Here is a 16510-nt window from a genome sequence, read left to right as displayed (position 1 = left end):
TTTTTTAGCCTTATGTCAGTGAAAGTTTTAAATTAGCAACTCTGTCCTACAAATATCTTTCATTACTAAAAATATTAAAATACCACAAATATTTCTGTGCATGACAATACCTGTACAGTACACATGTTTTGCTCTTCAAATTTCAATATGGCACCAAAGGAGAAGATGAATTATAAAAATAAAAGAGGAGTGAGGTAACAATGGAATGTCCTAATGATCTTCAACAGGTAAAAGAGTTGCAAATATTTATTACAGATGTATTTGTTTAATTAATGAACTTGTATGCTGTCTCAATCAAGGGCAATTCCAGGCAGCTTACATAATAGCATTACATAATAGCATTATAACTCTCAACATAATGGTGGTTGCCCCCGGTTCGCACCGGTTCTATAGAACCGGTAGTAAAACCGGTTTTACTAGGGAGGCTCTTACCCCAATATCATCGAAATGCTTCTGCGCTTGCACACGCGTGGCCCTGTTGCGAACTGGTAGTAAAGGTAAGTAGAACCCACCTCTGATAATAACAATAAACAATGATAACCATCTGCACATTGAGAAAGAACAAAACAAAAACAAAAGATATGTGACTGGATAACCTTGCCTGGGAGTGGAGAGAGTGGAGAGAGCATTGAGCCTGTGTGACCACACGTGGCAAGGACCTCAGGCTCAATCTATTTCCCCCAATTAAAAGACCACCCAGAAAAAGGGGCAGATGGAGATCCAGTGCAATACAAGGCTTCCAGTTTAGATAGTTACCAGTATTAATGATATCAGAAGCTGCTGACAGATTAAATAAAATCAGGAGAGCAGTCCCACTCTCTGGAGTCTTGCCAGAGATCATCCATAAGCATCATTAATACAGTTTCAATGATGGACACTGGGTTTGTCCTCCCTTCCAGGATAAGATCATGGATGGATAAAGATTTGTTACAGGCAGACCTGATGTTAAGCAGGAATTGCCATGAGAATCCAGTGACCTGGATCCGGGAATGAGCACAGTGGGCTAGAAGAGAGGGATAAGTATAAGATACCAAATTCCCCTTCCCTGAGAACTCCATCTCCCATTATAACTTTCTCTGTTTCCACCAAAATACTCCTCCTTGCCTTCACATCTTAATTCAAATGGGAAGCTTATCAAATAAGGTTGAATAATTTTATAATCTCTTAGGTGAATGTTCTTCACAGGATGGATATAATAAGAGTATTAATGAAATGCACCAGAAAAATATTAGGATAAAAATATGCCATGAAGAAATATGTCCCTTAGAAGGAATAGTTATTTTACATTGTTACTAATTACAGTTGTCCAGCTTGTGACCATTTAAGAATGGAAAAGACCAGGGCAACCTGTGACATATTTACCTGTTTGAAAATAGGCTTAATAGATGCATAGTATCAATGCAGCATTTGAGATGCGAGGCTTTGGGGAATAAGTAACAACTCTTGGCAAGAGACTAACTGTCTGGAAATAAGGCTTTACATATCACTAGAGTTTGAGCTTAAATTAAATGAAAGAAATAATCTTTGGAATAAGACCGTGATGGCGAACCTATGGCACGGGTGCCACAGGTGGCACACGGAGCCGTATCTGTGGGCACGCGAGTGTTGCCCTAGCTCAGCTCCAACATACATGCATGCCCAGCCATCTGATTTTCGGCCCTTCCGGGCCCACTGGAAATCAGGAAACAGGCTGTTTCCAGCCTCCAGAGGGCCTTCGGGGGGATGGGGAAGGCAGTTTTCACCCTCCCCAGGCTCCTAGAAAGCCTCTGGAACCTGGGGCAGGCAAAAAATGGGCCTACCGGGCCCACCGTGCCAAAAGCAGGGAGAGCGCGGGGGGGGATCACACATGTGCAGGGGGACAGGGCACATTAAATTTTGGGTGTGGGCACACATGCATTCCCCCCGCATTCCCCCCACTTTTGGCACGTGACAGCAAAAAGGTTAGCCATCACTGGAATAAGACATGAGGTGGGAACTGTATTGTCAGTATAGTATACTTATCCATCCAGCTCATTCACTTATTTGAAGGGAGCTGCACTCAATACATATCTGGACCTGTGATGCAAATAATGTATGTATGTCCAATAGAACCAGTTTGCCAGTTAGTGCTTCAAGGTATGAGCTATAAAGCTCTCAGTGCCCCAGCCTAATGGGACTGAGAGAAAGACTTCACACCTGATATTGTGTTCTAGAGCAGTCTTCCCATCTATCCATCTTTATAGGATCTGATCCAATATGCCTAGAGGGCACCAGATTGGGTAAATAAACCTTCCAAGGACCAAAGTAGAACTGTAAAGGCAAGAAAAGAGGCATTTTAGCAAATTCTAAATCTGGGACTTTAAATTGTATTCACTATCTTAGGCTGAGTAGCAGAAAGAAGCACATTGTAAATCTAAATGTTGGATCTCACTACTGGCTTCCTGAAAAACAAAGCAGCTTATAGAAGTTAGAAGAAGATAACTGTTACTCTATATATAGGAATACTGTAATTGAAGACCAGTTAGAAGTAAAACGTGTAACTTGTATCAATACTGTAACTCTTGGGAGCTGGTGTCAGTTTTAATCAAGCATAGTGTAATCAGAGCTCTTGTGTAATTGCATTAGAAACAAAATGGTTTAATCTTTGAATGGTTCTGGTAAATGAATCCCTATCAAAATATAGTCCTTCTGAAGCTGTAAAATGTCCAATATATAGTTGGAAAAAACATTCTTTAGACTCAAACTCAAGGCCCGCGGGCCAAACGCAGCCCATGGGGTGCTTAGATCTGGCCTGTGGGGCCATCTTGGAAACAGGAAAGTACCAGCCTGCGGTGCCTCTGCCAGAGAAAACGAGGCTTGGGAGGGCTGCGCACAGCTGTTCCAGGCTTTTTTGGCTGTGACAACATCCTGCAGCCCTCTGCTAGCAAAAACAGAGCTCCGTTTTCACTGGCAGAGGGCTGCAGGAGGCAGTCACAGCTGAAAACGGGGCCCAGGAACCTGTTTTCCCAGGTAGAGCACTCGGGCCGCCACAGGCACCCCCAACCTGAGTGACATCATGCTGGCCATGCCCCCTAGCCAAACCCACCTTGGTCCCCCAAGGTCAAACACAACCTTGAGTTCAACCTTCATTGAACTCAATGAAATCAAGTTTGACACCCCTGCTTTAGAGTGATTGGATGAAAGTTCTACTCTTTCAGAAGATTAAATTATGTTGAAATGGGTTACTTTGAAAAAGCATCTCACCAGTTGAAATATACTGGGTACTTCACTGTTTTTGTAAAGCTTAACTTTTAATAATAATTCCTTTTCAGATATGTTTTGAGATTGTAATTGCTTTTGGTTCTATTTATGTTCCTGCAGGTCACTGGACAGTTTATTTATTTATTTATATTTCATATTTCTAAACTGTCCGTTTCTCTCATTTTAATACATTATATTAAAAAGAAAGAATATTGTGACACTGTAAAGATTAATACATTGTGTGATGACATTTAGGCAGCCTCCTTCAGCCTAATTCTTTCTGTCCTGATGAGAGATGTTAGGAGTTATAATCTGACATCTATGTAAAGTATCAAGATGTGAAAGACTGGCATAATTTTCATGTATTATGAGATGGATAAAATGTAATTCCTTATTTATCTGGTACCCGTGGAGCTATAAAGAAAAAAGGTAAAGGCTGGAGTTAAGTAGCAATGAAATACAATATATACAACCTCTGACAATTGAACTGGAGCCAATAATAACTCTTTATGACCATCACAGCATTATGATGTCATATAATGTGGATTATCTGAGGTCACATTGGAGGCTGAAAAACAATTGTCTCTGTTCCTCAACTGAATTTCAAATAATTTCTCTCAGAATTTCAGCTTTCGTAGGAATAGGAAGAGCAATATTCTTTTTTGGCCAAGTGTGATTGGATACACAAGGAATTTATTTCAAGTGCATAAGCTCTCAGTGTGCATACAAAAACAAGTTGGTAAGTCATAGATCATAAATCAAAAGATACAAACAACAAGTAATAAATCATAAGATACCGATAGGAGAAGGTAATAGGAAAGATGAGAAGAGTAGAAAGGTATTTTTCTAGGATATTTTTTTCATCTTAAGAATGGAAACTTATATATATTGAATATATAAACACAGGCTTATGAACTTAGCTTAGATACAGTAAATATCAGAACAGAGTTGCCTGTGAGTGGAGAGGAAAGGAGCCAAGTACATAACTGATGTTCAAAGCAAGGCAGCTTCAGAGCCCTTTGTAATTGCTTGGCTCCTCTCAGTGACTACCAGCAAAACAAATTATGCAAAAGAATCAAACAAACAACATTATTCTCAGTCTGCCCAACACTTTGTTTGGAGCTCCCACTTCCTCAAGCAATAGGAAGCTTCACGAACAACTTTCATTGCATCAGTTGCATTGTGCAAAGAGAATGGAGTGGGGAGGGAAGAAGGAGGATGGTGAAATATCTGCTTACTTAAAGAGATAAGTGGTAGCCAAGATGAGACTGGATATGTTGTATGAAAACAGGAAATGAATGGAAAGAAATTATGCTTAAAATTGTATCCAAAGGGAAATAGCAGCAATGCCCCCCAAAGTTGTTGCATGCTAGTCACTATAAAACAAAGTGGATTCCTCTTTCTCCAAAAGGAAAAAAAAAATTCTAGCCTCTGTCATGACCATAGCTAATCAACAATTGTAGCAAGCCCAATTGATTAATAAGCTGCTAAAAACTTAAAAACAAGGGATTATATCCTATTGTCACTTGGTACAATAGGATAACAATTCATTCTCCTAATAACTGAATGCATATTACAGCTGCTTTCTCTAATCTTCTTACATACATTTGTGTTAGATTTCTCATCATTCTTAGCTAGCACAGCCATCGACCATATTCATGGCATGACATTATTTGAATTGATCTTCAGTCCTTCTGAAGAGTCTAAGATGAAGTAGACAGTGCAACATCTTAATCAGTGTTAAAGGATGATGGAATTACAGTTCAGTAGCATATGGCAAGCCCTATATTCCATAGCCCCCTTTTTTTATAATACTAGATCCAAAGAGTATCTTCATTCTAAATCACATCAAATTTCTGTGTAATGTTTACTGTATATTGCCAGCAGGTTTATCCATCATACCATACCAATGACAACATGTCCTGATCAAATATTAAAGTAATGAAAGACTGAAAGTTTTGTGACAATACACAATAATTTTCTAGGGCATAACTTTTTATGTGGGAAAAAACCCAGAGGCCTTCAAAAAAAAAAAAAAGAAAGAAAAGAAAAGAAAGAAAGAAAGAAAGAAAGAAAGAAAATAAAAGAAAAACAAGCTGAAATGCTGTAATTTTCTTCACCAGAATGCTGAAAAGAATACAGATTTTCATGGCAACAGTAAGGTATCTGGGTCAAATTCTTATTTGTTTATTTATTAAATTTGTATTCCAATGAAACTTTCTAAAGTCCTGGTAGCCTACAACAATAACTATACATTATAATAAAATGTTCACAATAATAAATTAGGCTCCTATTCAACCCCACATCTCATATAATATGAAATACTAGGGAAAATATTGATACAGATCCACAATAATCATAATTTACCAAATGCAAATTAAAAATTACAAAACAATTTCCAAAGGCCCTCTGGGAGCGTTAAGGTTTAAGCAAGGGTGCCAATATAATACATCATTGGAAAATATTTGTAAAGCTTGAAACTAGGAATAACCATTGATCTCAGAGAGTAGAATTCAGAATAATCTGTACTCTAACACTAATAAACATGACTCTGGGCCTGGGGTATGTGCGCAGGGACTTATTTCTTGATTGCATTAATGATTTGGGTTTGATGTTTCTTGGCATTTCTGTAATGTTTCTAATTGTTTTGTCTTATTTTAATTCTGTTCACTGCCCAGAGTCACTTGTTGAGATGGGCAACATATACATCAGATAATTAATTAAATCGCAGGCCCTTTAGTTTCTGCTGTCCTATCTGAAATCTTGCGACCAAATGATAGCTAAGAATAGTAAGAATAATGATAAAATTATAATGCTGTAATCTCTCTGTTTTATCACTTTTTCTCAGAACGTAGTTAATATTCTGCAATTCTACAGCATGTATGTCAGGTTTGCCTGTTGGGATTCATATTGCCAGCAAAGCAGGCAGTCTATTATCCTGCTATTGGTAATCATGCTGAGGAATCTGCAGGCAAGACAGATGTTACCTCTTGTTGCCCAAGAGAAAAAGTATTTCTTTTAAAGTGTGAATTATATACTCTGGGAATATATGCAACCCACCTTTAGAGTCTAAACCATTCACATGCCTTCTTCCTCTTATTTTCTTTCCCCTTCTCTTTGACTCAGCAGAAAAGAAACAAAAATAAAGAGTTAGGAATAGGGCGGAAGCCCTTACAACCTTACAAATACTTCTTGGAAGCACAGCCGATGCCATTTTTCATAGCCGGACTAACATTTTGGGACCTCTTGGACTGCAGACCCAATTTGATCATTATGCAGAGCAGAACAGCAAAGCACAGGGCTGTGTGCACTGCGAAATCTGATCTGAACTCCCCAAACCAGCATCCCCACCAGCCGTGTTGAAAATGTTTCCCTGACAATTCTGCTGATTATGCAGCAGTATGGAAACAGGGAGAAGGAGGGAATCCTCCTGAATGCTCTAGGCTGATCCATCTCCCTAAAATGCCTGTTCCCTGTAGGGAAGGACACTTCCATTCCAATGTCCTTTGCAGTGGTGAAATCCAATTTTTTTTACTACTGGTTCTATGGGTGTGGCTTGGTGGGCATGGCTTTGGTGGGTGTGGCTTGGTGGGCGTGGCAGGGGAAGGATACTGCAAAATCTCCATTCACCCCACTCTGGGGCATGCCAGAGGTGGCATTTACCGGTTCTCCAAACTACTCAAAATTTCCACTACTGGTTCTCCAGAACCTGTTGGATTTCACCCCTGGTCCTTTGCCTATGAAATTCTTGCTTGCCTTAAATCTTTGTTTTCTTATTGCTTCTGTAATTTATAGTGTTTTTATTATAAGCAGGAATTGATATTACATTGTGGATTTAAATGACTGTGAGCCTAGAGTAGTGTGAGATAACTTAGAGAGCTGAATGTGAATTGATGAATAAACAATCTTAAATAAGAATTTTGTAAGGGCATTAATATTAAAATAGGGAATTTACTTATATTTTAAAACTGAAATTCTAAGAAGAGCAAGAGAATAGAGCTGGGTAATTTCTTCAGATTTGAATTTTTTAAAACAATTTAATAATATACAAGGGTAAAAATGTAGCACTGGTCTATAATTCTTTAAAACAGCTGCATCGAGGTTAAGTCTACCCTTCTGTGTGGATCAAATCTTTTTTCTGTATTATTTCCAAGTGCTATTCAGGTCTGGAACAATCAGTACTGTGCAAAAGTGTTAAGCAGTTGTGCAAAAATGTTGTAAATTAAGAATGCTTTCAGAAATAGAAGTGTTAATACTTTATTTTTATCAATTAATAAAATAGAAAGTAAATGAACAGAAGAGAAATCAAAATGAATATTTGATTTGGGACCACTCTTTGCCTTCAAAACAGCACCAATTCTTCTAGGTGCACTTGCATACAATTTTTGAAGGAACTCAGCAAGATTCCTTCAAGGTGGTTCCAAACATTTTGGAAAGCTAACCACAGATCTTCTGTGAATGGAGGCTGCCTCAGATCCTTCTGTCTCTTCATATAGTCTCAAACTGACTCAATGATGTTAAGATCAGGGCTCTGTGGGGGGCAAACCAGTGGTGAAATCCAATTTTTTTTTACCACCAGTTCTGTGGGTGTGGCTTGGTGGGCGTAGTGTGGCTTGGTTGGCGTGGTTTGGTGGGCATGGCAGGAGGAGGATACTGCAAAATCTCCATTCCCACACCACTCTGGGGTCAGCCAGAGGTGGTATTTGCAAGTTCTCTGAACTACTCAATTTTTCCACTACCGGTTCTCCAAACTGCTCAAAATTTCCGCTACCGGTTCTCCAGAACCTGTCAGAACCTGCTGGATTTCACCCCTGGGGCAAACCATCCCTTCCAGGACTTCTTGTTCTTCTTTATGCTGATGTTAGTTCTTAATGACATTGGCTGTATGTTTGGGGCCATTGTCCTGCTGCAGAATAAATTTGGGGCCAATCACATTCCTCCCTGATGGTATGGAATGATGGATACGTATCTGCCTGTATTTCTCAGCATTGAGGACACCATTGATCTCGACAAAATTTCTAACTCCTTTTGTAGAAATGCAGCCCCAAATTTGCAAGGGACCTCCACCATGCTTCACTGTTGCCTGCAGACACTCATTATTGTACCACTCTCCAACCCTTCAGCAAACAAACTGCCCCATGATACAAATATTTCAAATTTTGACTCATCAATCTGGAGCACCTAATGCCATTTTTCTGCAACCCAGTTCCTGTTTTCGTACATAGTTGAGTCACTTAGCCTTGTTCCACATTAGAGGTATGGCTTTTTGGCTGCAATTCTTCCATGAAAACCACTTCTGGCCAGACTTCTCCAGACAGTAGATGGATGTACCTGTGTCTGACTGGTTTCCACCAATTCTGTGCTGAAGGCATAGTATAACCTGTGACATGCACCTGTCTTCCACAATCTCATCTTAACAGGAGACTGGCTGTTCTTTAAGGCTCCTACACAGTTGTTTCTATTTCAATTAACGACCCTGTTTCAACCTACATATGTAATTGATTATCATTAGCACCTGCTTGGTATAATTGGTTAATCATACACCAAACTCTAATCCTACAAAATCCCTGACTTTGTGTAAGTGTGCATGTGTAAGAATTGATGCTGTTTTGAAGGCAAAGGGTGATCACACCAAATATTGATTTGATTTGGATTTCTCTTCTGTTCATTTACTTTTCATTTCGTTAATTGATAAAAATAAACTATTAACACTTTATTTCCTAATAAAAGCATTCTTAATTTACAGCTTTTCTGCATAACTGCCTAACACTTTTGCACAGTACTGTACCTTTAGCCCAAGCAAGGCTCTATGGATCCATTTCTTAATATTTTATCTTATTTAGTATGACCTTTGTTTTTTTTTGTTGTTAGTTGTGAAGTCATGTCCGACCCATCGCGACCCCATGGACAACGTTCCTTCAGGCCTTCCTGTCCTCTACCATCCTCTGGAGTCCATTTAAGCCCACGCCTACTGCTTCAGTAACTCCATCCAGTCACTTCATTCTCTGTTGTCCCCTTCTTCTTTTGCCCTCAATCATTCCCAGCATTAGGCTCTTCCTTCCTTCTCATTAGGTGGCCAAAGTATTTGACTTTCATCTTCAGGATCTGGCCTTCTAAAGAGCGGTCAGGGTTGATCTCCTCAAGGACTGACCCGTTTGATCGCCTTGCTTTCCAAGGGACTCGCAGGAGTCTTCTGCAGCACCATAGTTCAAAGGCCTCAATTCTTTGGCGCTCAGCCTTTCTTATGGTCCAATTTTCACAGCCATACATTGCAACTGGGAAAACCATAGCCTATACACACTTTTGTTGGCAGGGTGATGTCTCTGCTTTTTAGTATGCTGTCTAGATTTGCCATAGCTTTCCTCCCCAGGAGCAAGTGTCTTTTAATTTCATGGCTGCAGTCCCCATTTGCAGTGATCTTGGAGCCCAGGAAAATAAAATCTGTCACTACCTCCATTTCTTTCTCATCTATTTGCCAGGAACTTTTGTTTAATAGACCTCAATTAGCCAATTTTGGATTTAACAGACAAAATCTGGATCCAGAAATCATCCTCACCCAATAAAGCACTAACAATGGCATCTTTTTACTGGTATAAAATGGTAATTTATATTGATTGTGTAAACTGACATAATTTGCATAAATATTTCATATTTTTATTATAAAATCACACACTTTAGTAGACTTTTGGATGGAACAGAATCCCCTTTCCCTGAGTGATTGGTATACTTGCAAGCTAGATTTGTACAACCCACTAAATCCTAAACCTAGTTGCACCTGTTTACTATGTTCACATAACATACACTACTTGTAAGATTAATTATGTTTAAACAGTGTATGTTTGAATACTAAGACAAAAGCATTGAAAGGGATCACAAAGACTATCTAGTCCCTGTCTATCTTTACATATTTGTCATGTTTATAAGCAAACTTATAAAACCTGTTTGCTATAAACAAAAATTCAATGTTTGTACACACCAGGAGTACTGATTATTATTTCAATCCATCTTCAACTCCTGGAGTGGGAGAAAATGATTATTTTCCCCCGCCTAAGACAGAGGTTTCATGCTGTCAGTTTTGGTCACCTCTATGTGACTGAAATTTTAATACTGTTCACCATTTGGGATTTCTCTGACTGAAGTGTCATTCTTAGGGCAACTGAACATGTACAAAATAATTATAATCAGGTATTAAAAATTAAAGTTTAAATTGATCTAAAGAAAGCATTACCTAATGTGGATTTTGGAAGGTTTCCTATTTGATATGTCAACATGGCTATTATTTTAGTTTTTGTTCTTTGTGGGCTTGTTTTTTTGTTTGTTTTTATTTTAAGCATTCCTAAGGTATACTTTCATATCTTATAACATTTAAAATAACACTTTATTTTTTGCAAATGACATTATATGTTGTTATTTTAAAGCAAATGTTTAATGTGGCAAATTTTTCTTTTTTTCTTCTTTTCAGTGTTGAGATATTGGGACACTATGGGTTCTAAGCCTCTCTTGAGCACAAAACCGGCTGGTGACCTTGGGCCAGTCTCTCTCGCTTAGCTCAGCCAACTTCTAAAGATTGTTGTGGGAAAAGTAGGAGGAAGAAACAGTACACCACCATAAATCATACAGGTTAAAGGGATATTTACAGAATACAAAATAGCAATAGCAATAGCATGTAGACTTTACAGCCCTCTCTAAGCGGTTTACAGAGTCATTTTACATTTTGCCCCCAACAATTTGGGTCCTCATTTTACCCACCTTGGAAGGATGAAAGGCTGAGTCACCCTTGAGCCTGGTGAGAGTTGAACTGCCAAATTGCAGGCAGTCGGCAGTCAGCAGAAGTAGCTTGCAGTACTGCACTCTAACCACTGCGCCACTCTGGCTCAGTGGGGGATATAACTATAATAATAAATTTAATCTAAAACTACTGATTTTATTATAGATTGGAGTCATAAATATAACTTTAGAGGGACAGATTAAAAAGAAAAATGGATTTGAAAAATTAAGAAAGCAAGATCCCTAGGGACAAAAACAATACCCATACAAATATTGATATATCAACACAAATTATTTGGGAGGAAAAGAATCCCTTGTATATGTTGCATGCTAAATTGTGTTTGCTATGCACTTAATATTGAAATATATAAAAAATATATATTGTGCCATGAACACATACATACATACATTCATACGTACATACATACATACATACCAGTGGTGGGTTGCCCCCAGTTCACACTGGTTCTATAGAACCGGTAGTAAAACCAGCAGTAGACTCTGCCCACTGACCTTGACGTCATCAAAATGCTTCTGCGCATGCGCAGAAGAGCGCCCGCACGTGAGCACTGAGAACCGGTAGTAAAGGTAAGTACAACCCACCCCTGATACATACATACATACATACATACATACATACATACATACATACATACCAGGGGTGAAATGCTCCCGGTTTGGACCGGCTTGGGCGAGTAGGTAGCGATGGCGGTGGGCAGTTCGGAGAACTGGTAGCAAAAATTCCTGACCCTGCCCCCCATGCCCAGCTGAGCCCCGCGATCATCAGAGCCTTTTTTTCATTTTAAATGGCTCTGACCAGCCAAGCTCTGACATCCCAGCTGAGTTGTCTACTAATCAGGCAACTCATCTTGAATCGCCAAGTTTCTTTTTTTCTCCCCCGCTCTCCCAGCCTCCAGCTTGCTTACCTTAGCTGCTGATCGCATGACGATCGCAATCCATGCATCAGCAAGCAACTGAATCTCCCTGCCTGCAATCAAGCTCATCAGTGAGCAGCTCTTTCTGCCTGCCTGCCTTCCTGCCTAGACTTGTGGACTTCGACTCCCAGCAAAGCTGGCTGAGGAATTCTGGGAGTTGAAGTCCACAAGTCTTAAAGTTGCCAAGGTTGGAGACCCCTGTTCTATTGGGTAAGTTTTTTTCCCCTTTGGGAGCTTTAAAAAAAATAGTTAATTGGGGTTTTTTTTAGTTGTTCTTTTTTTAGACCTAGCCATTTAAAGTTTAGGAAGTTTTAAATTTAGCTGCTCTTATATAAAAATAAAATAAAATAAAATAATAGTTGTGTAGCTTTCTGAGATTTAGTGTGTTTCTGTAGTGTTTCACTCTAACTACACAAACACACAAAATCTCACAAAGCTGTATGTGGAATTTTGTGTGTGTAAAGTGTGAAAGTTGGTTTTTTTGGGCTTTTGGGCTTTGTGGCTGTGTGAGGTTCCTGCTTGTTGCAGGGACCATTTTGGGTCTAGCACAGCTGCTTTTACATTGTGGGTGAGCCAGTTGTGTTGTGTTGTGTTGTGTGTGTGTAAAGTGTGAAAGTTGGTTTTTTGGCCTTTTTGTGGCTGTGTGAGGTTCCTGCTTGTTGCGGGGCCATTTTGAGTCTAGCACAGGTGCTTTTACATTGTGGGTGAGCCAGTTGTGTTGTGTTGTGTTTTGTAGGTTAAAAAAGGGCAAAGAAGTGACATTGACTTGGCCACAGCCACCCAGTCACCTTACCACCAAGCCACGCCCACTAATTAAGCCACGCCCATAGAACCGGTAGGAAAAAAAATAGTTTTCACCCCTCATACATACATACATACATACATACATACATACATACATAATATTGTGTTTTGCCTGTGATATTGAGATCTATTTTAAAACCAGAAAACTGCAAAATCCACAGCATGCAGAAAAACTTGACCGGGAACCTTTTGCAAAGAACTGAAGAGATAAACTAACAATATTGTAAAGAAGTTATTCTGAAGAGGGCTTACCAGGGTATTGGTTTCCTTCAGATATTCAATAGCCACAGGAAAGCAACCGTGAAGGCCTATTGAACTTTCATCTTTTCTTCAGAATATAATAAAGTGTTATTGTTAGCTGGATCAAATTGGTCTATTTTAAAATAAATACATTCAGTTCTAGCAGAATCAAGACCAAATTAAAGGTAACATGCTGATGCAAATCTCAATTTTTTTCTAATGAAAAGCAGCCTTAGGAAGCTGTGAGTTTGAGGAAAAAAATGGGTTGTGTGTAAAGAGAGAGATGAATTCATTCTTTCTTAAATCTTTCCTTCCTAGTCTGAGACTTTGAGGGTGGTGGTGGAGGGGGATGAGGTTATAGTTAATGATGAGCAAATGATAAGAAGGGGTTAAATGGCTATCTGATGCTCTTCTGCTCCTAGCTGCAGGATCCCAAGGATTTCATGAAATGTCCCAATTGGTTTAAAGCGAGGAGATGAGAGGAAGAGATATGGTCACTATTCAGACATTCAGTTGAATGTGAAAAAGGTGCAAAATGAGTATAGAATGAATTGTATATTCAGACTTGCACACTGTTCTTCCTAACTTCCAGGAATTTAGCTGGAAGCATGAAAGACAGCTTTAGACTCTGAGATATCCAGGACTTTTATAAAACAGCATCTCATGCATAGAGATTAGGGTAAGGGCCAAATGCCTATTTTCAGTCCTTTTTGAAATTGAATATGATTAGTTATACTAAGAGGACTGTACCAAGTTTGGATTAAAAACTGATAGGAAAAAGCTATCTCCCCCTACAAACTTTTATTTCTAACTTTTATTTCTTATACACTTTCAGTTTAATTTAATTTGTTAGGAGTTTCAAAATTATAGTCCCACAGAAAACCTATTTTACCCTCATTTTTCCTATGAGAATAATAACACTAGACTATTCATTTTTAATATATATATTAACTATATACAATTTTATATCAGCTATTTCAATTCTAGGGTCTTGCTACTGATTTTAAAACTTGATTGCAAATTACTGCAAAATATTTTACAGCAATCAGAAGGTAATTCACAGTTTCACATTTGTAAAAAGACTAACTGCCCCTCCAACATCAAAGCTTCCATTCAGAACCAAAATTCACTTCATTTCATAAAGAAATATTGTACAGATACCACAGGAACTAGCAAATGCCGGTACTATATTAGAGGATGTGATGATTGCCATTATGTGAGTGATTGTTTCAATTTTGAAAGTACCTCAATCTAAATTAGTAGTAACCACTGCATACATGGCTAATTTTCTGAAATGATTTCTTTTCTGCCCAACAGTCTGCAACGGTGTATTTTCCATGTGGTGATATTCAATAGGAGTATACCTGCCTATTTCATTACATATTACATGGTAGAACTCCAAATCCACTTGTATATTTATAATATACATATATTATTCAATAAAGAACAGAGAGTCATATGTAAATAATTTTTGTTTAAATCTCAGCCAATGAAATTTCACAAAGTTAAACCCAATTGATTTCTACAAAAGGTTATTACAAAATGTTGATCATTAGATTTGTGCAGAAAATATAGCACAAAATGTCTGTCATGGCAGGATTTAATATGTCTTTGGTTATACAAAATTCAGTAAGAATCTTAACGGAATAGGCAAATGAACAACTTCAGTTATAGAATTTAACTCAGGTTTGATGCAAAGATACTGTAGTGGTTAGGGACCAGGCTTGAAACCAGGAGACTGTGAGTTCTAGTCCTGCCTTAAGCAAGAAAGCCAGCTGGATGAATTTGGGACATCATTGTCTCTCAGTCCAACTCATCTCACAGGGATGTTGTTGCTGGGAAAAGGAGAGGAAGAAGGTGTATTCAGTATGTTCGCTTCCTTGAGTTATTTATAAGAAACAATAAAGATGGGATAAAAAAAATCTTTAAAAATGCACAAATGATTGCTTTCAACTCTTTTTAACCCTTTATCTTGCAAACATATTAAATATTCATTTATCCCAGTATTAAAGGTAGGTCTAATTTACCTTTTTCTTACCATCCATTTATCATTTACTATATTCTCTCTCATGTCTAATTTGTTCAGTCTCCTCATAAATAATCTCATTTTGCTCTGTCCCAACTCCTTTTTACAGTATACATTCAATTTATCTGTGTAGAAAAGTCCTAAATTATCTCTCAGGTCTGAAGTCTCCTTTCCTACAATTCCTTTCAAAAATGGCATCATCAATTTTGGGCAATTAATGATAATTATCTGCATTTTTAATCCATATCCAGTTACTTTTCTGACATAATGTTCTCAATGAAACATGATTAACTATGCTAAATAGCCTTTTTATCTCAAATCCAAATGGATTACAAAACAATGAAATGCAGAACCCAGAAAACCAGTGTTTAGCTCCATGTCTCTTCTACTTTACATATAGATTAGGCCAGATTAGTTGTCTTTAAATAAACAGAAATGGAAACCACCTGACAAAGCAATGCCGTTATCTTTCCTTAGCTTCCAAAGGATTTATTCTCTATAAATATATAGACTCTAGTGAGAAAAGTCTGACTTCATTATCTCTGTCAGTCAGCTCCCTATGCTAGGCTTGGTTGGAAGACAGTAACGTAATTTCATTAAAGTTTGTAAAGGAAATGTTAAGTTTAGTTCATCAGATTAAATAGTTGGAAAAGTTGGGAAAAAAAAACCCTATAAGAGCACAACTCAATATCAGGCAAAAATGTATAAAAGTTATAGTCTGTCAACCTTTCCATCACACAGCTAGAGAATGAAAGGGCAATGGGAACTAGAGGCTCCTATATACCAGAATCACATGATTTATTTGGTGAGCTGATATAAATTCCATATATATGGAATATAAATATGTTATATATATATATGTCACAGTTGTGCCCTGCTTGACAGAAAGTCAGATATCCTTAGTATACTTTAAATTGAGCCTTTTCAATAATTATAGTTGAAGAAAATGTGATCATAGTACTTTTAGTGAAACCAGTAAGCTTTTCTATAGTGATTTTATCTTTTAGTCCCCTATGGATAACTTTATCACAGTTCACTACCACTTAGCAAACTCAAAGTAAGCACTAAATTTTTCTCTCCTGCTCATTTTGTTTATTATAAAATGTATGTACACTTTCGCTTGGGAAATTCATTGCAGTATACAGGAAAATTTCCATTTAATTCTCACAGCAACAGTATTATAGGATACATTGGATTAAGTGATAGGATATCTATGAACTCCTTAATTAAATGGGGACTGATTTTCTCAGTGCCAGTCCATTAGCTGAGTTCAGTAACCTAACTCCTACATCATATTGACTTAAACTCACTTCCCTTTGGCATGTCATTTTTTGTGGCCCATTTCTTCCAATTCTCAATGTCAGCTGTAAGAAAGAAGGAAGGAAGCTAAACAGAATGGCACTCCATCTCAGAAGTCACACTCTTTTTCTACTGCAAGCCATCACAGAAGACGTTTTCCTGATCTTAACCAGCAATTGTTTCATTTAGCGTAGAAAAAGTGAGGCAAAGAGAGATAACA

At 38.0% G+C, this 16510-nt stretch overlaps 1 long non-coding RNA gene across 1 annotated transcript; it reads left to right on the top strand.

Moving 5' to 3' along the window:
- Positions 1-3801: 3801 nt before the first annotated feature.
- On the top strand, positions 3802-10788 carry LOC117666122 (uncharacterized). Its single transcript, XR_004591631.3, has 3 exons — positions 3802-3958; positions 5205-5381; positions 10682-10788. It is a non-coding gene; the product is annotated as an uncharacterized LOC117666122 (long non-coding RNA).
- The last annotated feature ends 5722 nt before the right edge of the window (positions 10789-16510 follow it).

The sequence above is a fragment of the Pantherophis guttatus genome, chromosome 1 (genome assembly GCF_059756535.1).
Source record: "Pantherophis guttatus breed Tessera chromosome 1, ASM5975653v1, whole genome shotgun sequence".
Taxonomy (NCBI): domain Eukaryota; kingdom Metazoa; phylum Chordata; class Lepidosauria; order Squamata; family Colubridae; genus Pantherophis; species Pantherophis guttatus.
Note: the sequence above shows the minus strand (reverse complement) of the source record. Positions and strands in the feature narration are given on the sequence as shown.